Source organism: Vulpes lagopus, chromosome 8 (assembly GCF_018345385.1).
Source record: "Vulpes lagopus strain Blue_001 chromosome 8, ASM1834538v1, whole genome shotgun sequence".
Taxonomy (NCBI): domain Eukaryota; kingdom Metazoa; phylum Chordata; class Mammalia; order Carnivora; family Canidae; genus Vulpes; species Vulpes lagopus.
This window is the reverse complement of record NC_054831.1, coordinates 74,984,049-75,010,822: the sequence shown is the minus strand read 5'-3', so window position 1 is coordinate 75,010,822 and position 26,774 is coordinate 74,984,049. Positions and strand designations below refer to the sequence as shown.

The 26,774-nt window shown below is 41.6% G+C and overlaps 1 long non-coding RNA gene across 1 annotated transcript; it reads right to left on the bottom strand.

Annotated features, from left to right (window-relative positions):
• Positions 1–1,603: 1,603 nt before the first annotated feature.
• LOC121497842 lies at positions 1,604–4,754 on the bottom strand. The gene is made up of 4 exons (XR_005989542.1): positions 4,617–4,754; positions 3,421–3,594; positions 2,226–2,306; positions 1,604–1,739 (listed from the first exon to the last, which is right to left on the bottom strand). It is a non-coding gene; the product is annotated as an uncharacterized LOC121497842 (long non-coding RNA).
• Between the last annotated feature and the right edge of the window lie 22,020 nt (positions 4,755–26,774).

Here is a 26,774-nt window from a genome sequence, read left to right as displayed (position 1 = left end):
AGAGTATGTTTGTTGATGGGGCAAAGAGCTCAGAAAGAGAAATACATCAAGCAGAGTCCAATGAACCAAGGAGGAAACAAGGTGAAGGACACAAAGTTAGGTTAACCTTGGAAAAGAGAGGTTTTTTTCATCGAACCAGAGAGAGAAGGGTAAAAGGAAATACAGATAGAGCTTGTGAGGGTTCACTAAACTGAAAATATGAATGTATGCTCCAATTCGATTTCTCTTTTCTCACCTAACTCTTGCTCTGTGCCTGCCACCCCCTCTTTCCAGATAGAAAGCAAAATTCTGTCTTTGTGAAGAAAAGAATGTGTTCATTTTTAAGCAATGGTTAACTTCAGGCCACTTAGAAATCAGGAGGTAATTCTGTTACATCATTATGGTCTAAAAGAATTGATGCACTTTGAAAGAGGGGCAACTTAATTTTTTCCCTGAGTAGGGTTGGGCATAATGTAGGACAGTTCATACTTAAAGAGATCTTTAAGAATCTTCTTTATCAGCAGTGCAATGTTAAGACAATCCGTGACTATATATGCACAGATAAGAAACTAGTCCGTGTAGTACTGCAAAACTCCTTACTAAGAAAAGTTTGCAGGAAAGAAAAAAAAAAAAGAGCAACCAGGGCCTCTGGGAGGTAGGCCTTACAGTATCGAAAGGGTGAGGGGTCCCTAGTTCCCATGGGAGAATGTGATTGACATGTTTGAATAAATCTGCAAGCCCACAGGGAACCAAAACATACTACTCAGGGGTAACCAGGAATTGTACCTCACCCCTTTAATAAGGAGAACCTTACCCACAGGAGCAGAATGGGGAGGGAAACTTGCAGTTAGGCCATCCAAGGCCCTTCTGATTGTACCAAATGTCAAGCCAGCACACAATACTGAGCCTTACTTTTATGCTTTATATCACACCCACAACATAAGCAACTCCACATAATAAATAGTCAAGTTATAACAGGATGGTGTTAGAATTTGAGATAACAGCACATTTTGCCCAGGGAGGGGTGGGGTTTCAGGAAAGGTTTGGAGTCTTACTGGAGTGATTTGTGTAAATGATACTTTATGTGCTTTCCACATACATGGTTTGAAAGCACCATGAAAAGAATTGCTCACATAAATACTTCCTAATGCTTCTGGTCTATTTTGCAATGGCATCTGCTATGGAAGCATACGTCCTTTCTCTAAGCAAAGTGTTCTTCACTGAGGAGAATTTAAGGAATCCCAAGCCACTGATTTAATATCAAGTCAGTTTTGTGGATTGCAACACTCATCATTTGCCCTAACTGTGACTCCAGAAACAGGATTCCAGGTTTAACTCTTGGCCAGGAGTATCATTCTGGGTCCCAGCAGGTAACACACAGCTCAATCAAGAAGGGCCATTCAGAAGAGTTTGATGGTGGATGTCATCAGAGACAGAAAAATGCACCGGTTATTTTTTTTTGCACTGGTTATTTTAATACAGAGAATTTAATATAAGGACATGTCTATTGGGTACTTGAAAGGGTAAAAATAAAACACTAAATAATCACAGATAGTAGATGAGCTTGAACCAGAGAAATTATGGGCAGCAACTGGAATTATTAAAGATTAAAGAAAGGCCCTCATGGATGGGAACCAAACCTCAGAAGAGGAGGCTCCAACGGCAGGTGTTGATGGTTCCTGAGGGACCGTGATGAGGCTGATTCTGCGATTTTTGAAGAACAAATGGCAAATTAGACCAATGGGATTCAGTTGCTGCTCCTGTGGAAAAAAACAAAACACCACCAGCAGAGTATAAGGTGAAGCTGCCATGATAAGAACAGAGAAGTTCTTGTTCTGATAGAGCAAGAGGCAAACAAGAAGGAGAAATCCCTTCTTCCTCCAGGCTTGCAGTCTCCCTCTGGCATGAAGAACCTAACAAAAGCTAGTTGACCTCGTGCAGTTGTAAACCAGGTCCCATATCACAAAGAAATGTATAGGGGAAGAGAGTTTCGAAGCTGAGAGTCAATAGCTTTAACACCAGTACAGGAACATCCCAAAAGGTGGGGCAGCATTAAGGGAAACCACCAAGGCATGTGGGGAATCCCAGGGCCCGCAGCAGTAGGGGAAGTTAGGATACTTGTCTCTAACATGTGTGAAGCCCAGGGCAAGAGCGCAAATGGATGCCTACCTCCCATAGGTCTATAAATTTTAAAGCTGTAAAGTAAGCAAACAAACTGTGAAATACAATGTATCTTGCCCACTTACCTAACCAAATATCATTTTCTGATAGCCTGGGAGCTGGCTTGAATGAACAGTTCTGGGACTCCTTGGAGTTCTGCTGCAAATCTGTGGTGTAAGGAGAGCTATTCAGCCTGTACCCTCACTTTTCTTCCCACCTCCGGCTGTACTGTCCCAGGAAGGGGTCTCACATGCACGAGCCTGGGCAACCCAGCCCACATGTCCCAACTCACTTCACTCTCCCACACGAGCAACTGAGTCTTAACTGCCCCCACCCCTCAGAGCCTGTGGCTATAGGTGCATGATCCGCCAAGAAAAAAGTCCTGGTTGAAGCTGCAACTAGGCTTGGAGCCATCTGTACAGAGAATATGGTGTCCCTAGTGCCTAGAGCCTGATTTAGAAGGGGCAGTGCATGTCCTTCAAGTGGCATGGCACCTTGTCCTGAGGACTGTTCATGGAATGAAGAGGGTTATGGCCAGAGTTGCAAAGCAGAACCCATACAAACCCTAACGGCAATGCAGGACCCGCTATGACCTGTAGGTGTGAAGGGGCAAGGAAAGAGAGCGGGCACCAGAAAATAAGAGAGTCCCATTGACCCTTGAACAACATGGCTTTGAACTCCACACATCCATTTATACACAGATTTTATATATATATATATATATATATATAGAGAGAGAGAGAGAGAGAGAGAGAGTATTGTAAATGTATTTTCTCTTATGATTTTTATAATAATTTTTCTCTAGCTTGCTTATTATAAGAATACAGTATAGAATACATATAACATGCAAAATATGTGTTAATCAACTTTGATCAGTAATGCTTCCAGTCAACAGTAGGCTATTAATAGTTAGGTTTCTGAGGAATCAAAAGGTATACGTGGATTTTCAACCATGCAGAGGGTGGGCACTCCTACCCTCTTGTTCCAGGGTCAACTGTAAATGTAGGAGAGGGTTATCTGACAGATGGCATGGCCTTCAGCAGAGGAGCACTGCTGCCAACTGCCCCTTTGCCTCAGGGAGATAAGCAGAATGTAAATACCCCCTTTCCCTGCCTCTGTTTTCCTGCCATTATTCCCCATTGGCTGAGCCCAACCGGAAGCCATGGTGCGAGAGAATCCAGATGACACAGCCCACAGAGCTCAACCTCCTGGGCACAGGGGAGATGGAGAAGAGGGGAGGAGGATGGGTCTGGAGGGGCAAGCAGAGGCAATAGCACACACCTGTACACCAGTCCCTCCAGCTTTTGTTTCATGCCATGCTTGGTCCCACATGTGTGTGGCTCAACCTCTACATCTCTCCATCTGCCTTCCTGGCTTTCACTCATCATCTGCCACCAGGGAAGTGCGTAGTATAGTCATAGTATAGTCAGGAATCAAATGCCAGCCCAGAACATTCTACAGAAGAGACGAGAGATGAGTAACAGTTTGGTATCGAGATTGGATAACTTCAAAACAGCCATCTATGCTAAGCATATAGGAATTACTGAAGGAAAGAAGAAATGTCAGGGGAAAAAAGATCATGTTGAACATACACCACTGTTTCCTCTTCTTATTAACTGGAAGAAAGCATTTTTTTTTTTTTTTGTCTCTTGGTCTCCTTATTAGTTTTAAAGTCCCCTAGTATTTTTTTTAACCTTTTTGTTTGTGTGACCTCTTTTTTAAAATTGTTCCCAATTCTTTAAAGAAACAAGTAGGGTATAAATGTGTATAATAAATAGTGGCAGGACAGTGAATAGTAATATAGTTCAGTGTTTCTCAGTGGTCTGAAGACCACTGGTTCATAATAGAATCATCCAGATGCTTTATAAAACACCAGTATCTGGTCCACATTCCAGATTCCTGGGAGTTTCCCCTAAAGTCATCACTGAAGTGGTTAAGAGTAGTGATCTTATAGTGTCGCTATGAGATTTAGGGAAGGTTTCTTAACCTCTCTGAGCCTTTTCTCATCTATAAAAGAAAAAGTAGTGGTGCCTGGGTGGCTCAGTTGATTAAGCATCTGACTCTTGACTTCAGCTTAGGTCATGATCTCAAGGTCATGAGATGGAGCCCCACATCGGACTCTGCACTGGGTGTGGAGCCTGCTTAAGATTCTCTCTCTCCCTTTCCCTCTGCCCCTTTTCTCTTCATGCTTTGCTTGCTCGCTCTCTCTTTCTCTCTCCCTTTCTCAGAACCAAAAAAAGGAACAGTACCTATTCTGTTTTTGTAAATACCAGAAGAGGTGATAATATATATATGAGGACTTAGCACAATCCCCATTGATGACCACACTAGGGACCTGTGTTTCAGTTTTGCCCTGGGTCTCTATGGGGTTGGCCAACTCAGGTGAGCCTTTGCTTGGCTAACTTGAGGGGGACTCTGGGGCTTCCAAAGAACCAGGACCCTCCCTCTCTGTGCTTCAACTTCGGGGGTTGACTCACCCATTAGGATTTCTCTCATCACAACTGCAGCAGAAGTAAGGACGGGTGGTTCACTCCCACTACACGGGTGGCAAAGGCGACCCCCAGAAGGGCACACTCCCTGAACCAGGCTGCATGTTCTCGGCTGCTGGAGCTCAACAAAAAACTCTGCAACACCAACTCTTAAAAGATTATGTTTATTCCTAAACCATGCTACTGCTTTTACTCAGCCTGCCTTGAGAACGCCTCCCGGTTAGAAATTGCACCACCAGGCTTGAGAACTACGTGCAAAGTCCATCACTGAAAAAGGCTGAGGCATAATAGAACCCATTCGAAATAGCTCAGCAAATATACATGTTCAGTTACAGAAGCTTTCAAAGTAAATAACTTGACTACTTGACGCAGAAAGTAAGAAAATAAGCCAGGCCTCAGTATGGGAATCTTTCCTAGATTTTTATTTCTTTCCCCTCGGGTAGTCAGGGAAAACCGCCAGGTGTAGTTCTAACCAATTTTAAAAAACAGACTGTTTCAGCAGAGGTAAAGGGAGAACTGGACTTCTCTGGCTCCATTGGGGGTTTTGTTTGTTTGTTTGTGGGTTTTTTTTTTGTGGGTTTCACTTTTGTTTGTTCTTGGTTTGTCTTTGACATGCTTATACTCCAGCTCTTTCCAAAAGAGACTGAGGCAGAAATAATTCCTGTTGCTGCCATGTCTCAGTTTTGAGCAGCAGAGTGGATATGAAGAACCCTGTAACTTCTTTTGCTGCAGGCAGCCCTTTCTCAGTTAGGTGAAGGAGGACTTCAAGGTGAAGTTTTAATGCTTCGAGATCTAACCCAAGCTGTTTCATCAGAGACTCTGGAAGCAGGCATGTCAGCACACAGCATAATCCATTTACCCCACACCAAACGCAGGGTTCAGTTTAATGTGAGACAAAGGGCCGCTGCTCCTGGCCTTTTGCACCTGGGGTCTCCTTATCTGCCCACACAGGTCTGGACCCCACGGCTTGAACTGACATCCACTCAGGAACTTTTTGCTTAAGGGGGCCGTTCACAATTGCCATCAAGAGAAATCTCATGCCCTGCTTATTTTCTAGAAAAATACCTAAACTGGGTTTGTCTTTTGACCAAGCAAAGGTGGGTTTTTTTATTATTTATTTTTATTTTATTATTTTTTTTAATTCTTTAACTCTAGGAGACCTGTCTACCCACACAGTGATTCATGACTCTACAGGAGGTTGCAGAGCAGCAGGGTGGGAAAAGCCGATCTTCTCAGTCCAAATTGGTGAATGTTACAAATGAGAAATTCTTGAGATAGCTTCCTGGTGAACAGAAATAGAAAACCTGTACAGGGAGCCCTGGATTCCTCCTGGAGAAGGAGGTCCGTCTACTTCCACCAATTATGAAAACATATGAGGCGACCAGGACTGTGTCCACCGTGAAAATCCCGGCCTCATTAAGTGGATGGATTTCACAGCACTGGTGTCCATTCTCAAACCTCCTCCCCACCACAATCACAACCACAACCGCATCCTTAAAACTCCAGTGTCCTCTCACTTCAGTGTTCATTTGATGCCCACTGAAGTCCCCAGAGACCCACACGTGTACAGCCTGTCTCAAGGCCTGATGATATCAAATTTCAGGATTCTTCCTAGGTTAATAAATCTTCTATACTAATTCAGGTTAATTTGTGAATAAATGTCAACAGCTTCAAGTCCTGCCTCTTCCAGATTAGATTTATATCTTATCAGGATTTATGCCTGATAATGCAGGTCAAAGACATGTGTAATGAGACAATGAGCTTACTTGTAATAGGGCTGATAAAATGGCCAGCAGTAGCACTTAGAATAGATAGTTCTAGATGCCTTAATGGGCATCGAGTCATCTAACTCACATACCTTATGGAGCAATGCAGTCATCAACCCCATTTACAATGAGGAAACTGATACACAGGGGTTAAAAGTAGCCTACCCAAGGCCACACAGCTGGCAAGTATTGATGCCTGTGTTCAAACACAGGTAACTGGTGGGTTTCCAGAGCCCCAACCTTAACTACTATACAAAATGGGAAAAGAAACATTGGGGCACGAGGGTATAAATGAAGACCAAGCAAATGAGAACAGACACAGGTTATTTATTCAGAATTTGCTACAGGAAAAGAGTCAGCCACTCTCTCTTGTGTTGTGGCCGAGACTCAGTCAGGGAGGAGTGGGAAAGCTGCATAGAGGACAAAAGAGAAAGCTTCTGATGTGTCCTGACTGGTGGCTGTTGACATGGGAGGCTGTGGGCAGGCTAACTGGAAGTGGGTCATCCCATGTGATTGGTTAAAGGTGCACATTTGGCTTTCTCTGGCTGGTCCTAAGTCAGAAGCAGAGACAAAAATTAGGAACACTGTCAGTTATTGATCAAGTCCTGTTCACTTTAGGCCAATCGTAAAAAGGACTATTGTTTGGTGGTTCCCTAGACTGTTTTCTAAAAATGTGGATATGACTTTTTATAAGTCTGCTAGCTGGCCTCCAGAACTGGTTACTAGTAACAGGGGATTGGTTTCCTGGACTGGTGGTTGCAGATAGTAGGTCACAGTCCTATTTTTATATATGGTCTGGCCATTGTCAGCTTGTGTATTTAATCTCTCAGGCAGAAGAATCTCCTAGAATCATTCATTTTCTCCCAGCATGGAAGGCGGCCTCCCTCTGGAAAGGAGTCTTCCAGCTATCAGCAGATTCTTTCACTGAAGCAAGTTTGTGAATTAGGTCGAAGTCTTGATTTCTGGCAAATAAATGTCTGTTGAGTTTCCTGGTGCTGATCTTTCTTTACTTAATATTTTCCTGGTGGTGAGGAGCCAAGAGGTGGAAAAGCTATTGGCCTTATCTCTAATCATGCCAACAGAGTACATGGCAAAGGTTAGCTAAGGTCTTAGCTGATAAAGAAGGAGGGGAGAATTTCTCTTTTCATTTTCAAACTAAAATGCAGATCTCAAAATTATTGCACAGTGAACTGGAGGATAACCAACCTGTTCAACTTGCTTGGTCCCAAAGACTGAGGTCCTTTTCAGCAGCTGGTGACCTATGCAATAGGCTTACAGCATTTCATTATGTTAATAGATGGTTCTGTTTTCAAGAGGAGCAAGCATATCCCAGAGAAACTCAAATATAAACAACACAGCTGGTCAATATCTTTTTTTTTTCCTGAGAACCTGCTTTGTTCATTATGATAAAAGAAGTAAAATGTAATGCCCCTCCCTTCACAGAGTCCTATAGTCTTTTTTGTGAGATACCATTTTTCAATGACTTGAGTGAATGACAAACAAATTCAACACTAAGCATCCAGTGAGTTTTGCCTTGAGAAATACATGAGCCCCTAATGAGATATGGCTCTAGCTGTGATTTTATTGACTCTTTCTAACACAAAGTTAATATGAAAGCTAACACAAGTGCTTGCATTTGGAGACCTGAATCAATTATGTACCCACAACAAGTACAGATATATGTTCTAAAGATGTTAAAGGAGGAGAACACGATTAAAAGGATGCCAGCATCCTACCTATGAAAGTCCTGATGTAACAAGTGCCAGTGCCCAGTGTTAAAATTGGAATCTAGTGTAAAATAAAACAATGACTCCTGCCGGCTATCAGGTAAGCACAAACCCAGAAGCACATTATTGCACATTATTCATTGGTAATGTTAGTAAAATGCTGACAATGTCTGGCCAAGGCTGTAATCTTACTCACTCTTCCTGGAAAGGAACAATTTAGGACCAGGAAAAGGGTCACAGGAGAGTGGATGTGAAGAATATCCTGTTACAGCACAGCAAGAATAGAGTGCAGCTTGGTAAACTGAGTCTAACCTGACTCAGTTATCAGAGGAACGACACTTCCCCAGAGCAAGAAGTGATTGGGAAAATCACCTCCCTCTCTGAGCTTCCATGGACATTATACCTGACAGTGCTACATAGGTAATATATGTGTGATACTTTTTGTATAGATCTGTGTATAGACTTACGAAGTATTTTAAAGTAAAACAAAAATATTTCACATAGAAGACTATTATAACACCTCTAGTATTTAAACCAAAATGAGAGCTGCATAGAAGAAAAACAAGTGGAAGACTGAAAGAAGGAAAGACAAGCCCAAAATTTGGCAAACCCTTCTCATCATTAACTGTGCAGACAGAAAGGAGAGAGACGAGAATTTTCCTTTAAGAAGCCACACATGGAATTAAACAGGAATTGTAAGAGACTGCTCACCAACCAGGACTGAAACAAATCCAAACATCCCTTCCAATAATACATGTAAAATAATTCCTTAATTTGATATTCTATTGGCAAAAAGTGGCAAAACAAACTCCGTTGTCTTTCCGGGACCCTTGAATGAGTGTCTAGCTCTACACCTAAAAGAAAATATTTTGTCCAAAGTCATCTTTAAAATTCTTAAACCTGAAGCACCTGGATTCTTAATCACCGTAATGCACACATCTCAATGGGTTTTCTGTTTCTCTTCAATACACACATAGAACTAAGCAATCAGCCCACGCAACTCCTCAGCTCTCCTTGAACACTTGATGAATAAAATGAGAGACTGCAATAAAACCTGAAAGATGATGCTTTCTATTTTTTTTACATGAGGATGCCCATTTCTACCTTAAACTATTCTTTTGTGATTTATTTTGAAAGCCAGAGATGATCTATGGAGATGTGTGTAGGCAGGTGTATATGCATGTGTGTGCATGCATGCACCCGTGTGTGTGTGTATGTGTGTGTGTGTGTGTGTGTGGAAAGAAATTCAATTACATATCCTCACTCAGGTCATGGCAGATAGTCTTAGATATAAACCTTCCACTTAATCTACTATGGCTAGTCATCCTATAACTGGATTAGCTGTATTTCGGGACTCTTGGGTGGCTCGGCGGTTGGGCGTCTGTCTTCCAGCTCTGGGTGTGATCCTGGAGTCCTGGGATCGAGTCCCACGTTGGGCTCCCTGCATGGAGCCTGCTTCTCCCTCTGCCTGTGTCTCTGCCATTCTCTCTTTGTGTGTCTCTCATGAATGGATAAATAAAATCTTAAAAAAAAAAACTGTATTTCTGCCTACAATCCAAAGGAACCCAAACAAGTCCTGCTATAAAGAAATGACACCAAGTGTGCTTCTCTAAATGAGAAGTTTTAATTAAGGACAAAGATTCCTATCATATGAAGAATGAGTTGACCATCCACTGTGTTATCCTCGACAGTGAGTCAGAAGGAATAAAACACAAAGCCACAAGTTAAAGTGATACTTTTGTGACATTGATCTTACTCTCAGAATAAAATTATATATATATATGTATTATATATATATATATATATATATATATAATCTTTTCATATTAAGAGGGAGTAAATCATCAGGTAGAAGACAATGAAAAAAAGAGAGATGTTCATACTTTTCAGATTAGTGAGGTAGCAAAGCCCCTCTAAGAGACAGTTTGCAGCACACTGAGGAATAATAACAGCACATGCATGATTTCTGGCAGAAGCAGCCTTTGAATGAAGAGCATATCAAAATAAGGCCAACTCTGTGGTTAAAAGCACCGAGACAAGTGGGAATACGGCCGCAGAAGAGGTGTATAATTTTGGCCACGCTTATGGAGAAAGGTAACAATCTGGTGAGAGGTTCAGAGCACAGGCCTTGTGCTAAAAACCCCTCAAGATATAGGATGACACTGATAACGATCAGGGAAACAAAGTTGACAAGCACTTTTAAAAAATTATTCCTACCTAAGGTACCTGGCACCAATAACCCATTCAAAACAGCTTTCGAAGCGCTGGGGCTATATATCCAATGGCAGTTGTCTACACAATTGCCACTAAACAATAAAGCCATTCTTGCAGATTGTCATGAAGTGGGTGTTATGCAAATTCTCCCAGTGCGGGGGTAACATGGCAGTCATCACCCACTGATCCCTGTATTGCTAATTGTACCCACTGAGTTTGGATAAGGTATCTATAAATAGCATAATAGACACCTTTGTTCACGGTGTTCAGGTAGATATTTTTTTCAAGAGTTCATCCTGATTTTGGTCAATTTGGACCAGTTGACACAGACTGTGGGGAGAGAGGCTTTTCATGATCATTAGTGAGTTTACATCCAGGACACTTGGGTGGATGAACCCTGTCTCTTTCGTGGCAAGCTGACCACATTACAAATACACTGGTTGTCCGTGTTTGCGTGGGTCAAAGTGGGAGCATCTTCTCCACATGGACACGTTCCATAGGGTAATGAGCCAGCTCATCCAGCCAATAACACACCATAATTACTCTCTAGTCAAGAACAGGCTACATTAGAATGGATTTATATGTTGTAGGTAAATTAGTCTCCTGGCTTCTGTCAGGAAAGAACACGATACAATCCTCCCCAAAAAAGTGAGGCGGAGGAGGCAAGTACTTTGTAGACATTTTGTTTTCCTTAACGGTTCCTTGAAACTTGATTTTCAAGGAAGCACCTATGAATTAAAATGATTTTTTCTGTATGTGGGCAGGGAGGAGGAGTCTTGGAGAGGCCAGTGTTTTGAATCCTGACCCTTGCCCAAATACTTGCCTGTCAACAAATTTCCATCGCCCCCTTGTCCTTGTTTTACCAAAACTGCAGCCCCACCTGAGCCTATCTGGCCAGCCAGCCTGTAGACCGGGTAACCACACCACCCAGTAATCACCTCAATTGATTCTACAATTGTCGGAAATATGTGTTGGACAGCAGGAAATTTTATACCCACTTATTTTTCTAGCAAAACAGCTTATAAGAGATAAATGTCAGCTTGCCTCGTGAATACCACAGGATATTCAAGAGCAAAGCACAGAAACAGGCCTTATATCATGCCTGTTTCTGCCTTATATTATGCCTAATATGCATATGCCTTATATTTCAGATTCTGTTCAATATGCGATCTATTCTTCAAGCATCTAGAGCCTTTGCCTCTTATGTCACCAGGAGTCACTCATAGACCCATGTGAGCCACTCAGTCTCATGAATATCTCACCACTGCTGGTCCCCTCTCCCACGACATAGTACTGCTTTGTTCTTAGGACAGCAGAGTGCAAGTAGCCTTAGTGCAATGATGATTTTTTTTGCCACCTCAGCAATAAGTTCTTTGAATGTCCATTTTTTGGGGAACCTAACTCATGAGACAGGTGAAAATCTTGGGCCCTTTGTTCCCTAGTCTTCGTTGTTGAGCAAGTTTTGATCTGTATAAAACATCCATCATCCTGCCCTCAAAGAGCTAATATTATATGATATGACATAGAATACAAGTGTAGTGCATAAACTAATCCCATTTACAACACACAGAGATGAGCACTGTTCACAAAAAAAAAAAAATCTGTTCTAAAGATTATTTTTGGTTTTCATTTAATTTGGTTACATTTTTAAGTTCAGTTTGTATGGAAAGAAAAGGCAGTAATCACAGAGGAGACATCCCCAGATAAGCAGCCGGGGGCCATTGGTTCCAGCCCTGGCTGCCACACTAATGAGTGTGTGACTGCGGACACATCATTTCATCTTTCTGGGCCCGTTCCCTCATCTATTAAGTGGACTAGAGCGTCTCTAAGGTCCCTCCCAGCCTAACATACAATCTGAAATCCTTCACTGTCAACCCCCCTATTTATAATTACCCCTGCAAGCATGCATGTGCTGGTCGTTGTTTCCTCCAGAAGGGGATTTGTCACAGTCTCAGCCCCAGGTTTCAGCCTCATACTCCCTGAACACTAGGATAACCACCAGCCTTTCTTTCTGAGTACAGGGAGTAGAGAGAATTGGAGAGACGAGCCTTCAAGCCATTCTAATAAGGTTTTAGTTTTAATTATGGATATATATTCTAGTAAATATCCTAATGGTACAAATAATTTGGTATGTCTGACATGTTCAAACATTGAAAGCTTGAACTGAACATATTTTATGATTATGAGGATCACAGTGTTTTGCAAAATTAAAAATAAGGAGTTTTTATTTTTAGATTTTCCAATGTATTTATGAGAGAGAGAGAGACAGAAGAGCAGAGGGAGAGGGACAAGTGGAGCCCAATGCGGGGCTTGATCCCATGACCCTGAGATCATGACCTGAAGCAAAATCAAGAGCTGGAGCTTAACCACCTGACTACCCAGGTGCCCCGAAATATAAGTAGCTTTTTTATTTCCTCAGTGGATCAATAATGTTCCCTTGGCTAAGAATAGATCATGATTTCTCGTTTCTGAGAAAATTCATCAAGGTTTTCTTAATCTCTTTTGATATTGGTTTAAAGTTATTATGGTTTTCATAAATAAGTATCCATTTTACTTCCCATAATTATTTTTCAAGTTGTATATCACCTTGAATCTTGTAAGTGTGTTTGGGGTTCGGGGAACATGTTTATTTAAATGATTAGTAAAGCAAATAAATAGCAATCTGTGGTTTGTTCCTCTTGAACAACCCCAGTTAGAAGGAGCCTTCCTTCTGGGCAGGGGTTAAATGCTACTCAGTGTAATTTAGTTCTTAGTGTCTGTAGTGAGGGTTACAGAAGGATAATCAGATGGCAATAGGAAGTTCAGATTTCATCTCCAGTAGCAGAAGGATGTGGTCTTAGGCTCAGGACTCTCACTTTCTAGCTCAGTGACCTTAGGTGGTTATTGAATCTCTCCAACTCTCAGATTCTCATTTATAAATGGACAGCTGGAGGAACTAGAGAAGGTGTCTTAGGTGCTGAATTAATTTACTGGTGTTGCCATGACAAAATATCACAGACCGAGTGGTTAAGCTTCAAAAGATGTAGTTTCACTCAGTTCTGGAGACAGGTGTGGGCAGGGTGAGTTCCTTCAGAGGCCTCTCTCCTTGGGCTCCTCCTTTCTATCATCATGTTTACAGGTGTCTGGTGTCTCTCTCTGTGTGTCCAACTTTCCATCTCTTATAAGGAAGAGGAAATAATGACACCAGTCATTTTTGGTTATGGTCCATCCTAAAGACTTTCTGTTAACTTGATCACTCTTAAAGACCTTATCTCCAAATATAGTCACATTCTAGGGGTAAGGACTCCAACATATGGATTTTAGAGGGACACAACTCGCAACAGGTAGGTTCCCTGGGCAGCAATCCCTGAGATGGCTGTCTGCATGCAGCCAATTTACTGGTGGGGGGGCAGGGGGGCAGAGGGGTCAGCAAGTTCTCAGAACAAACTCAGGAAAGAAGTCAAGGAAGTGGCATCAGACAGTGGGAGAAGTTGAACCACGATAGAGTCATAACAGAGGCCTCAGATGATCCCACAGAGAGCTCTGGAACTAGGATGGCCCTTTAGAGTTGCCCCAAATTGAGGCCAGAGGGCTGGGTGACCAGATGCCTCCAGGAAAAGAATGCCCCCAGGGAAGGGAAGGGGGCAAATCCTTGTGCCAGGAGGCTCCTGGCCATTGAAGGTCATTCGTGTGAACCTTCAGCTTGGCAGCTGGGGGTATAGAGTGCCTTGGTCCTGAAGGTGGGGTGCAGGGTGATGCCCCCAACTTCCACTGGAGAGGTAAATGTCAACTTCACCATTTTACAACATTTGGATGAGAACTGACTAAGACAGGCATAGGTACTAATATTTAGTCCCTGGAACATAGTAGGAACTGGAAAATGATTCCTCTTCCATAGCCCCATCTAGGGCATGTCCACAAGGCCCTTCGTTGACAGCAAGATCCTCAAACTGTGGAGATTCCTGGCCTCCCACAAACCTATTTAATGCATTTCTGCAGAATAGGAATGGGGTCCAGGAGAGCTGGTTTTCAGGTACTTTCCAGTGTCGATATTTAACGTCCTCTCCCCTACGACCCCCTTCCTTCTGTCATCCAGGTAGCTCAAATCAACAATCCATAAACCATCTGAACTCTTGATATATGGAGCTCTTTAGGCAGCCGTATGCCGCTTGACTACAAAGCTCTGTAATTTTCAGGGTGGTTTTTTTTTTCCTTATTATTTTTAAATACCCTGCATTTAAAGTTTCACATCTGCAGAGGCACGGAGAAGAGCATGTGGAAAATAATGCTCAGTGAGCTCGGGAAGAAAACAAAAGAGGAGGGGGTGGTTTCAGACAAAGAGGTTGCCTTGTATCTCTGACACAAGGCTTTTGTTGTTGCTGTTGATCAGTGCAAATGAAAGTCCATTTGGGAGAGCCACGTGCCTCTCCAAACTGTGCAATAATACTTCATGGCGGTGAGTCCTTGGGTTGAGGCACAGTTAGGCTTAGAGAGAGAAGCTAAATGGCAGCCTATTGTTCTCGAAAATGTAACCTAGCAATGAATGGATGGGAAGAAATAAAGAATTTTAAGTAAAGAAAGGCACTGTGTGGGAGTGAAAGAAGTACATAGTATCCTTCTTGCCTGCAGCTTTTCCTAATGGAGACTAGCAGAAAATAAATGGAGATTTGCCCGATATATTTGTTCTCCCAAGGACAAAACCTCATGTGGCCTGTCCTTCAATACCTCCTGGAGGTGGATCCTATTTCCAGGTGTAAACTCACACCCACCATGTAAGGAAGGATAAAGAAGCAAAATGCTTCAGGCTGTGAAATGAAACAGTTTGCTCTGACCTCAAAGGAGCCTCTAAGTGTTTTGTGGGGTGTGGTAAAACAGATTCACGCCCTGCATAATGGATGAAGAGGAGAAAAGGCTATTTCATGATATGTGAATCAGGGATCAGGGATGGTTCCTACAGGAAGCTTTGGCTTGTTGGGCTGCCTCTTCCCTGTTAGCCTTGCTTATTCATGAATTCTCCATTTATGGGCACCCTCTGTCTTAGTCTTCTCAGGCTCCCTTAACAAAATACTACATAGTCTGCGCTGCTTAAATAACAAACATTTATTTCTCACAGTTCCAGAGACTAGGAGTCCAAGATCAAGCTGCCAGCAGATTTGATTCCCTGGAGAGCGTTCTTTTTCTGGCTTACAGATGGCCACCTTCTCATGGTGTCCTCACATGGCAGAGAGGGAGGGAGCAAGCCCTCTGGCCCTCTTCTTATAAGGGCACTAATCCCATCATGGGGCCCCACCCTCATGACCTCATTTAAAACTAATTACTTCCCCAAAGGCCCCACCTCCAAATGCATTCACATGGGGGTTTTGACATTTTCATTTTGAGGAAATACAACTCAATCCCCAGCATTCTGCCCCTTGACCCCAAAATTCATGTTCTTCTCACTTACAAATTACTGTCCTTCCATCCAAAAAAACCTACAAATCTTAAATCATTCCGAAGTCCAAAAATCTGAGCTAAATATCAGTGATATCAGATGTGAAGGAGTCTTGAGGTATAATTCATCCTAAGGCAGAACTCCCCATGAGATGTGACCCTGTGGAATGAGACAAGTTGTGCACATCCAAAATGCAGTGGTGGGACAGATAGAGCATTGGCATTCCCATCACAATGGGCAAAAACTGAAAAGAATTAAGGGGTGATGGGTCCCAAGCAAGCCAAAACCCAGCAAGGCAAATCCCATTGCATCTTAAATCTGAAGAGAACTCAATATGTTAATATGAATATGAATGTGAATATGTTGGGGAATATTTTTCCATCCATCACACAGAAAGAAGGGGACCTATGCCATAGAAAGAAGGGGGGGTGGGGAATATGGTCTCCACTTTCAAAGATCGGGATGAAAGAGACAAAACCTAGTTAGGGAAGTCAAGAAGACTTCCTATGACTAAACCAGGATCTGATAGATGAACAGAGGTCAACCAGGAAAGAACATTTGGGGCAAGTGGGCAGTACGAGCAGAGGCCCCATAGCAGAAGCAATATGACAAGTACAGAGCCTAAAGAAAGTCCTCACTGTATCTGGAGGAGAAAGAGCTCAGGGAAGCATAATGGGCAGGGTGTGGTTGGAGAGGTTGGTGGGTGCCAGACCAGGCAGGTCCTTGCCTACACAGTATGAAGTGTATCCTCTAAAGGAGTTTACACAAGGTGGCAGCATGATCATTTTCACAGCTTGAGAAGATTGTCCTGCTTCCAGTATAAAGAACAGACTAAAAAGTGGCTCTAATCTGAATGGATACTGTTAGATGGTAGGCTGTAATTGCAGTAATCCAAGCAGGAGACAACAGTGGCTTGGACTGGAGTGGTAATGGTAGGAAAGGGGAAGCAGGACTGATGCAGGTGTCACTGAGGAGATAAAGGCAACAGGATTTGACAGTAGACTAGATCCCGGGGACAAAGGAGAGGAAATTAGTGAATCTCATTATCCTTGCCATCTGACAAACGGCTCTGTCCCAGATGTGTATGCACAGCACATTTCAGATCTCATACCCACCAGTCTTCATGTTGGGCACTCAGCATACATCTGTCTCCATCTTAAGACAACCCATATTCCCCATAGCTTTGGTGGGTCTCAACCCGTTTGCTCTCAGCCCTCTTCCTTACCCTTCCCCTGCTCTGCTCTAATTACCAAGAGACTGGCCTCTTCAATCTTTGGTTTATAGACCACTTTTGGCTGCACTTGGCCATTGGGAGGCTATGTAGAGTAGAGGGCAGGAAGACAAGCCAGGGTGCTTCTCTGCCTTAGGCAGTATGTCTTAGAGTTCCAGTTGCTGTGAGACAGGTCTGCTTTGCTTCCAGGCGAGATGGCCCTGGCCCTGGGCTCCAAACACACTGCTTCTTCCATGGTCCCCCACACTGAATGCCATCCAGTTTTGTAGTTATCAGTCTCTGGGTTATCTCACTAACCCCTGTTTGGCTTCTCAGCCCTTCCATCTGTGTAACTATTTCTCTGAATTAAGTTCTCTCTGTTTGCCTGTTTTGACCTTGTTTCATGTGGCTGTTACACCACTAAGTCCAGAAATGCATCCCTTCCAACCACTTCCCAATGTCTGAAACTCATTAGTTCTCCTCCACCATGAAATAGAAAGCTTAAGATTCAAATAACCCTAGGAGACTTTACAAATTGAATTATACATAGGACATGGTTTTGCCCACAGTCAGCACAATGTATATATTTGGTATAAGAGAACAGGATGCAGTGGGGTGGGGGTAGAGGAGCACTAAACAGAATCACAAGGAGAAGGTCAGAGAATGAAGGGGCTAGAAGAAGAAAGTGAAACATGCCAAGATTGACTTGCTTCCAAAGTTGCCAAGGGCAAGCCATAGGGTGACACCATTGCCAAACAGATATATGAAGTGATACCTCCCAAAGGTTAGGTAAGTTATAGCAAAGAGTCATTAACAATTAGGCAACTAAGAGTGGGATCTCAAGAGGAATAATTAGAAAGCTATATCAGCAAAATATAGAAATATAGGACACCAAAAAGTCGATTCTGTTTTTTATGTTATCTGTGATACAGTTAAAATAATTTCCACCTGGAGTCCACGCCAAGCTATGATAGCTGCTCAGTCTCCATTCTTTATTGATTGTCATTTACTAGAAAGAAAGAAAAATCATGTCTGTATAGTCTATGTATCATTGGTAAATACATGCCTAATATACTAGGGCAGGAAGCAATATAACTTGAACCCAAGTTATATTTGTTCAGAGCTGGGACCTTTTATACTCATGAGGATGATTCTAGTGTAATACAAAATTGGATTTTCTCAGTTGTAAATATAACCTATGTATTAGCAATTTGTGCTGGGAATGACCCAGATTGTGGCTTTTATAAATAGCCCACGTTGTTTGGTATATGGTATACTCTACACCATTTAGTACATTAAACAAGTTAAACTCTGCAAGCTTTCCACCCCCTGTGTGAGTGTATACACACACACACGCGCGCGCGCGCGCACACACAAACGTACATGCACATGCACATTAACTCATCTATCTTGCAAACACTGTTAATTGAAGATTTTAAAGTAAAGTTCAGTAAACTATAGCAACAAATATATCATGAACCAAGATGACAGCCTCACTTCGTTCTCCACAATTGCTGTCTGAGATGGTAGTCACTGGCCGCATAATGGCTACTGAGCACTTTAAAAGTGGTAATCTGAATTGAGATGTGTTTAGGTATAAAATGCACACTGGATTTCTCCAAGACTTAGTATAAGAAATGGTACAAAATAGTACATTCATATTTTTATGTTGATTATATGTTGAAATACTAAGATTTTAGACATTAAATTCCATATACTTTTTTGAGAGAGAAAGCATGAGAACAAAAGCAGGGGGGGAAGGCAGTGAGGGGCAGAAGGAGAGGGAGGAGAGAATCTTAAGCAGGCTTCACACCCAGCACAAAGCCCAATGTGGGGCTCAGTCTCATGACCCTAAGATTATGATTTGAGCCAAAATCAAAAATTGAAAGCTTAACCAACTGAGCCACCCAGGTGCCCCAAATTACATATATTTCTAAAACTAATTTTAATTGTTTCTTATTACTTTTTTTAGTGTGGCTACTAGAAAATTTAAAAATATGTATGTTGCTGAGGGCAGTTTATTTTATTTTATTTTTTAAGATTTTATTTATTCATGAGAGACACAGAGAGAGAGAGAGAGGCAGAGGGAGAAGCAGGCTCCATGCAGAGAGCCTGACGTGGGCCTCGATCCCGGGACTCCCAGGATCACGCTCTGGGCCGAAGGCAGGTGCTAAACCACTGAGCCACCCAGAGATCCCACTGAGGCAGTTTAAATAATCACCCATCTAAAGACAAATTGTAGTAAGTACCACAAAATTCAAATTCCCTTCCACCACCATTAGGCATGTCTGACCACTTCATTGGTGATTTGGGGAATGCAGTGTTTCCTCTGGGAGGCCTGAAGTATAGCAAAATATAATGAGATTGGTAGCTAGAGAAATCTGGCTTTGAATCTAGTATTCAGTAGCTGTGTGGTCTTGAGTGAGTTATTAAACTTTCTGAGTCTTAATCTCCTCTTCAGTTAGACACCCCACAGGATGTTGGAAGGATTAAGGATAATGAATGTAAAGTGCCTAGCTCAGTGTTTGAATATAGTAGCTGCTGAAAAATAATACCAATATTTTGTGTGTTTGTTTTTACATCAAGTGTGCATGGTAACAGGTGGGTAATATAGGACTGACTTTGCATCAAAGTCACCATGTCAACTCAAGCAGCATTGGTGATCAGTTAATACACACATGCAAATTGAAGAAAGGGCGCCACTAGCAAAGTGTTATTCAGTAAAGGCTCTTTTAACTCTTTATTAATTACAAACCATCTAAATCTCTAACCCATTTAAATGCCCTGGGAATTCCAAGGTAAGGATTCATACCAATGGCATAAGAGACAGGAGCGAGGCATGCTTCCCTTTGCTCAGTTATGGGCCACTCTCTACCACCAGCCATATTCTCTTCTTGTCGCTAAGACCTCCACACCCTTAGCTATGATGTGTGGTAAAGAGCTCTAGGAGTATAAAAATGTGCACCGAAATAGTTATTGAATGCAAATTTGCTGTTTGATGAAGCTTTAGAAGTCTCTGATAGAGAAAAATATACTACAAAGCCAACTTCACATTGCTTTAGGTTGACTTTCCAACCAATTAACCAAATAAAAGAGGAAATCTTGAATCAAGTCTCAATGTCATGAAATCCTCAATCTGATTTTTCTCTGTTATGATTCTGGACAGACTTCCCAAAACTCAGGTCAACTTTCCAAGAATAGCTGTTACTTACTATCAGCCCACAGCCCAACCAAAGACATTTTATTCTGAATCTATACCTTCCAATGTGTGTAAGCTCCATGTCCTTACTTTTTCCTCAAAAGAGTGATGAGTAGGCATAAATCAAATACAGGCATACTTAAAACACACATGCTTATTTATGTTGAAACTAGAATTTATACTCCCACATGGCTACCATATTGTATATGTCTCTGAAACACACTGAACGATTACTGACAAAGAGACTAACCAGGTAATGAGACCCATGGAAAAATGAGTCCAGAACCTAACTGCAGTCCAGCATTGTACTCTTTTCTTTCCTGATGGGATTAGGGATGGTGCTCTGTCATCTGTCACACCCTCTTTTGATTCTCTCACTTGTTCCCTCCATTACAAAGACATTCTCAGCCTCCTCTCTCTCCAACAGAACCGTGTCTGTTTGCTCTCTCCACTTCCCAGCCACACTACCACGTGATCCCAGTAGAAGACTTACTGACCTGACTGGTTAGCACCCCAGGTCATTTATCAAGCTGGGGCTTCCTAGTGGCATGGGCAATTCTTTAAGACAGGCTTCATGCCCTTTCTTACACTTCATTCATTCAATAAATATGCGAGGAGTTGCCTTCTCTATCCCAGTCTTGTAGTTGCTGAGATAAAGCAGTGAACAAGATAGACCAAAATCCCTTTCTTAATGGAACTTACATTTTAGGTGTGAGTGGTTCTTATCCACAAGATGAATAAGGAAAGCTTTGAGTATCTCAGGTAATAAGTTCTAAGAGAAAGAAATGAAGCCAAGAAATATAGGGGGTTGTTGATGTGATATTTTAAGACAGGAAAGATGAGGTCAGCTTTACTGAGAAGGTGGAAATATGACCTAAAATCTGGCTACAGATGCAGCCATCTTTCTCCCCCCTTCTTCTTGACTTCATTTCTTTATAAGCTTAGCTAGAGAGAGTGGTACAATCTCAAGATTAAATTCTGCAGAGAAAAATCTAAGCTGTGTGCTCCAATTCCAGCATTAACCAGAGGGCTCTAAACCTACCAACATGACCAATCAACTCTGCTATTCATTGCCTAGAATTCCCTTGAGAATTTCCCCAGATGTAGAAGTTATTAGCAGGACAGGATTTTCAAATTGCTGTATTTCCAGCTGTAATAGTTCTAAAATAGCACTAAAACAGCGCTCTTACCCTCTGGCATCTCACTTTTCTCCATTCCCCACCCCCACCCCCAACCTCTTTGGAGTAGGAAGGGAGAGCAGATTCCCAATATGAAAACGTGAATGATGACATCTGCAGCCAGGTCTGGGTTTCTAGTTCAGTGAAGACTAAAAGGGAGCAGGTCTGCCTAATTAGAGATGAATAATCATACTCCCTTACTTTTATTAATCACTTACTTTTTATTGAAACTCCTATGTTCTAGCACTTTCCTGAAAATGTACATATATCATCGTATGTAGTTGTCACAATAATTTTGTTGTGTATGTGGATAATTATCCACCTGTGTTTAAGGAAGACGAAGCATAAAATAATTTACAGCAAACAATGGCAGATCTAAGACCCACACACAGGGGTGGGTCTGTCTGTCTCTAGAGCATTCATTTTCAGAGACTATGCAGTGTTTCTATGGAATACTGGAAGATGGTGATTTGAAAGGAAAAATCCTCATTGGTTAAGTTAGTCACAGGAGCTACAAGCTTTGATCCCTCAAGCTTTTCGTGGTATTGCTCCTTTCTTCCTTCCACTTCTCTTCCTTTCCCATTTCCTTTCTTTTAGTGTCTGAGTCAGATGTTGACTTCACATCTTTGCCCGCCACTGCCATCATGGTTCTTCCAGCCAAGGATGCTCTCTCCACCTTACTCTCTAGCACAGAACCTCTGGGAAGCCTTTCAACGCTCTAAACACTAGTAACAAAGATAAAGAGACAGAATGTGAAGACTTCTTCCTAGGGTCTTTCTGGTTACCACCTCCTTTTCTCTTTTAAATCCTGCAGAGAATAACAAAGTTACCATTGTAGGGGAGGGAGGATAAATTACTTTCATTCCACCCTCCTGGGTTGTCTAGCCAGACCCTATAAATTGGTCTGACAAAAGCAGATCAACAAGAGAAAAACAAGTTTATTAACAGATGCCTCCTATATTCACATGGTACCCAGTCCTCAGTAATTCAAAGGAGGGTTGGACTTGGGGTCTGTGCACCCCTTAGCAGGGAGAAGGAGGTAAAAGACACGTATGGGAAAGCAAGAGACTGTTTGGAAAGACAGTGGGACCTTAGGAAAAGTGATGGGTGATGTGATAGTGTGTGGTAGTGTCTGGGTGCGGTCCTTGTAGAAATTAGAGTTGCCCAGGGAGGGAATTTATGACAGTTGAGTATTTTGGGGAGGCTTCGCTTTCAAGCAGATCAGAGATTTCCAAAACTCAAATGCCTTCAGATCAAAATGGTTTTACACCAAAGTGGCATATTTGGGGTGGTGTGTCCTGACCCCCTTCACCATGTTAATACTCAGGAAGCAGTTTCTATCCCCAAACCCACATTTATAGGCCACCGTGTCTCTGGCAGGGGGAGAAGAGCTGGATGGGGATCTCCTTGACACTGGGAAAGAGAAAGGCTTACCCTTCTGGCCCTTTATCCATTGTTCTTTGTCTTGCGATGCTTCTACAACCAGTCCTAGCTAGACAGCACCTAGCCTGCCTAGAGGGTGAAAGACAAGGTGCCAGGATTATCGAACCATGAAGAGGAAAGGAAGAAGAGAGATCCTCAGAAATGGTTGATGGCCGAGGTAGGAAGACCTTAGTCACTGGGCATTCCTTGATCACCATTCGAATATGAGACACATATCAAGACTGTCTATTCTGTGACGGTACGTTCTACAACTTGGGTTCATACAAAGGTGACAAAGTTGAGCCCTCCTTTTTAAGGATTTTGCAATCCAGACAAACTTGATAATTAATTGCCTTAAAAATATTTAACATTCTCACTTGCTGAGGTTTGTGTGAGGGGAATTGAAAGTGTTGATTTCAGTGGAAATATCTAAAAATTACACTTTGCTCAATAAAGAAGAGTGGTGCTCAATGCTTGGGGCCTGATGCTATGCATCTTTGGTATTTTTTTTGTTTTTGTTTTTTTATTAAAATGTCCTAGTAGAAGTATAACATGATATTAGGTTCGTTTATTTGCATTTAAAAAAACTTCCCCTCTCTCATCCTTTGCCCCCCACATTTTGCCTCCAATATCTCTGTGTGAAATATGAACCACTTCCAAACAAGTTAAACTTGAAGACCTACTTAGTTTCTCAGGCTCATTACCAAGGATTTAAAACCTCTCCTATTCATTCCACAACAATGGTTTCCATGGCAATTACTGCAACACATGACATCCCCTGCAGCTCTGCTTAAAAAATGCACCAGCATTTTGCACCAGCAGAAATGGCTACACATCAACACATTCATCAGGAAAAGCTAGGCTGGGCAGGTCTCCTTCTTGGGGGCACTGGGTGTAAGAAATTAATAATAATAATTTTTAAAAGATAATCATTTTGATTTCTTGGTGTTATATTGATTTTTTCCTCTTTTTATTTCAACACTTCACACCTGTGAAGATATAATTTCTTGTAGCAAATCATTTGAATTGCATTTGTGTGAAAGTGGCTGGGGATGAAGACAAAGTGCTTACCATAATTTCTGTCACCCCTTTACCTCTTTCATCTGTTCCTGACTCTTTTAGTCATTAGCACTTGCCCTTTCCCCTTCTAAGAGAGACATAAATTCTGAAAGAATAAGTAGAGTGCCAAAGTGGAATCCCAGACAGAGAAGAGAATCACACACCACACTATCTCACTGTCTGCCCTTTCTCTCTCCCGCCAAGAAACACAAACAGCAGGTGCAGTTAAAATACATCCACAAGAAATAACAAGCCAAATGAATACACAAAGCAGGGACATCCTTTTTATTGAACACAGCAATGTGCAGGTACCATGGTAAGAGCTTTGCATTAATCATTTCATCATGATTCTATACAATCAGTATTTTCACTGTTACACAAATTAAGAAATGCATGCTCAGAGAGATAAAGAAATTTGCCTAAGATCATGCAGTCATATGTGTCAGAATTGGATTTGTAACCCAAATTGGCCTGGCTCCAGAACCCATGCTCTTTCGTTAATTGATAAAGGGACTGATTTTCTCACTCAGATCTGAGAAAAGGTACATGGGGAGAGGTGTGTAGTCAAAAGGTCCAGGCAATTATCTGAGCTCTTGGGGTCCTTGTGCACTGTCTGGGACCATTCTAAAACAAGTCTCTGCATCTTCACTCCTTCCTTTTTTTCTGGGAAATGTTAATCGCAATGTTGACCTGCTTCCTTGAGTTATGTAACAAGAGACTGAAATAAACAATAGGTAAGAATTTTGAAATGCTAAGCAGTAATGGTGGTGATCATAAACCCACAGGGATAGACAGAGGGGAAACAAACATAACAAGAATACTTTAAAATGAATAGGGAGAGGGGCTTGCCCAGAGAGAATGAATGGTATAATCCAATTACCCTCATTCTGTCAAGCCCTAAGCAGATGTGTTGGATGAGAAACGTAGCTCCTGATTCTAACTTCTGTGAGACCTTGCTCTAGAGGTGTAAAAGGACCCCCTGAGAAGACTATCTGGGTCATTCCTGGTTGTTTCTGGCCCAAGAATATATAAGACCGTGGAAGACTGTATGCACGCTCATTAATTTTTCTGCAGGAAGAATTTCGGACTTCAAGATTTCCTTTTAACAAGCATGGTAGTAATGCAAATATCACTTACCTTCATTATGGGCTCCAATTTGTGTAATCATTAAATAAGGAGCTATATTAGCTATATATGAAGGTAATAGCTTTGCTTATCTAATTTTGCATTTACTTAGGCTCAATTCTTAATGACATACAATAAAGTTTGGCAATCAATGAGGCAGTTGAGGTTACCACGCTTGACATTATGTTTTAGTTAACAGAAATTAAACATGGTTGTAATTTTGCATCATTTCCCCCTTTCCCTGCACTTGAGGAGCTATGTAAAGGAGAACCTTGGAAATAACACAGAACTGTGTCCCATCACATATTCATATATTTAAGGGACAAGCATTTATTCAGCACCTGACGACACACAACAGAACCCCACATGGTCCCTTTGCTGAAGGACCTCAGAGACTAGGCATCACCATACAAGACTTTCACAGACATCATTTAAAAAGAGGGCTCTAGAGAAAATAGGAACTATAATCTATGTAGATGTGATCAAACTGAGGTCCAAAGACTTGAGGATTTTAGAGGGCTTCTCATTCTCTTATATTGAAAACATATAGAAAAAAAAAGTGTCTCAATTGTCAATGATTGCACCAAGCTCTTTTAAGGATCTTCCGTGGCTGTATAACAACAACAACAAAATAATAATAATAATAATAATAACTTTCAGAAAAAGAAGATTAAGCAATAGCATTTTGTAAACTTTCAGGTTGATCATTTTTGTCTATCACATATATAAATAAATTATATCTGAATTCTAGGTTGAGTCCAAAAGGCTTTAGATTTTCCAAGGCTATTATTTTGGGATGTTTTAAAAAGATACCCTGGAAATTGATTTAGCTTCTTGGAAATAAATAACTCTTCTAGAATGTGTTTCTTCCAGATATCTCTCCTTAAATCTTTACATTTTCTTAGGGTGCCTGGGTGGTATGGTCTGTTAAGCATCTGACTCTTGTTTTGGCTTAGGTCTTGATTTCAGGGTGATGATCTCAGGAGCATGATCTCGGAGTTGTGAGATCCAGCCCTGTGTTGGGCCCTACATCAGGCTCTGTGCTCAGCTGGGAATCTGCTCAAGACTCCCTCTCCCTCTCCTTCAGCCCCTCCCTGCTATGCTCTGGCTCTCTCTCTCTCAAATAAATAAATAAATCTTTTTTTTTTTTTTTTTTTTTTTTTAGGTTTTCTCAGATTATACAAGCTGAAGCCAAAGAACACACATTACATTTTGGCTTTCAGAGACATAAAGACTTAAATATACATATGCATAATTATACATATTTAAATATTGATCACATCTGCTACTGACAGTGATAAGGATCATTGCAAATAGAAAGATGGTGGGCATTTAAAAAAAGATATCCTAATGATATATGAAAGACTAAAACTTCTGGGTAGATTTATAATAGATGTGCATCTATTATATAGATTTGATGAATAAAATAAACATTCACTCTATTGCTCTCAGTCAGTTTTAATGGTAAAGAGAACCGTAAAAGGAAAAGAAGGGAAAGGGGTTTATCTTAAAACTAAAGAATCACGTGAGTCTTCCAACAAACAGATGAAGAAAAGTGCATTGACTTTAAAATTCAGTAAGAATTTGTTTGAATCCCAAGTTGCCATTTCCAGATCAATTAAACTTCAGCAAGTGTTACAAGTTCCCTAAAGAAACTGGCTCTCAAATAGGAGACTTATCTGGGGGTGCACATGGATGAACACCCAAGGAAAGAGAGAAAAGAGAAGAAATGGAAGCAGGATTAGGTAGAGAGAAGTTGAGCTTCTCTTCAGTCTCAACAGAGGTTTCTGCTTGCCCTACAAGGAGCTCTGAAGCTAGGTTAACCCTTCAGGATGG